Genomic DNA, 1445 nt, shown 5'->3' on the forward strand with positions numbered 1-1445 from the left:
GTGGTAATGCGTCTTTGTTCGTACTTAGTTAGCATTCAGGAATTAGGCCAACGTAGGCCTCACATCCAAATGCTCATCAACTGTTTAAATTGGCCTTGTGTAGAAGGAGGGAATTCAATAGAGACAAGAAGTAGAGGCAAAACAAGACTCCACACAGTAGTTCTCAGGTTGCTTTTATTCATTTTATTCATCCATTGTAACATTTTGCAAGGAATAGACAGCAACGATTGAATCCAATTTTGATACAGTGTAATAGCCTGCTTGCAAAATCCCCCAAAATCAAGGAGTTTATCAATGCGGCAAAAACGTTGACAATCCTGGGGAAAAGCTAAGCAGTCATCATTAGTCTATTTTTGGAATACAGAATAGGAAAGGTGCACCCCGGTCCCGGAGGTACTGCAATACCGGGTCAATGCGTGGAGTGGACAGAGCAAGCTCTTCTTCCATCTCCCTGTTCTAAAAATCCATTTAATATATGGCCCACAGATAGGGGGCGTATCAGATATTAAACTGATAAGAACAGATTTTATTTATTTTTTTTGCCTCAGTTTGTACTTGCTCCAACCCAACGGTGAGAAGCGCGTAACAGACATCATATGGCTTTTTATTATGAAAAAGAAAACCATGTTCTTATTACAGTAATTACTAGAGTAAATTCAAAAATAGACAATAACATAACCGAAAGGAAAATCCAGGAAATAAGCCCAATAAAATCATCAACGGAGCCAAAAATGCAAAAAACCATGCCACCCCTCCTCAACACACCACCAGAGCCTTCCACTTTCTATGTTTCCACAGACCTTCCGCATCCTCACTACCTCCTCTATGCCTATCCCACTGAAAACAAAAATAAAGCTTCCCTAACACCATACGCACACATTCCTTAACGACAATATCATCCTTCTTAAACACCAAAATATTCCGCACGTCCCATAACACTTCAGACACACATACCATAAATAACCATAACAATCGCTCATTCGCCTTACCACTCGCCCCTAAACCATACATAGCAAGTTTCCAACTCATCATCCTAACACCAGTCAACTCCTTACATAAACCACCCAAAACCTTCCACACACTCTGAGCATAACCACAATTCCAAAACAAATGCACACCACTTTCGCATCCCTTACAAGCATCCCTAGGACATTCAGCCGACCGTACTAAGTCCCTCTTCTTCTGAAATTCCCTCACCGGCAATACACCATGCAGCTTCATCCATACAATCTCCCGCTGTCTATTCGTCTGACCACTCACACTCAAACACTTCCATACCATAACACTCTCTTTTGACGACAAACCCTCTATCACACAAAGGTCCTCCCTATCTTTCAAACGTTTTATCACTTTCTTTTTGTCCTTCCATTCTTCCAAACTCACATCTAACAACTCAGACTTACGAATAAAGGATTCCACCAAAGAATACCACGCACACACATGAT

The 1445-nt window shown here is 41.2% G+C and overlaps 1 pseudogene; it reads right to left on the reverse strand.

The window, feature by feature from the left end:
• Positions 1-371: 371 nt before the first annotated feature.
• LOC134899761 (U2 spliceosomal RNA) lies at positions 372-583 on the reverse strand (annotated as a pseudogene).
• Positions 584-1445: the final 862 nt, after the last annotated feature.

The sequence above is a fragment of the Pseudophryne corroboree genome, chromosome 3 (assembly GCF_028390025.1).
Source record: "Pseudophryne corroboree isolate aPseCor3 chromosome 3, aPseCor3.hap2, whole genome shotgun sequence".
Lineage (NCBI taxonomy): Eukaryota > Metazoa > Chordata > Amphibia > Anura > Myobatrachidae > Pseudophryne > Pseudophryne corroboree.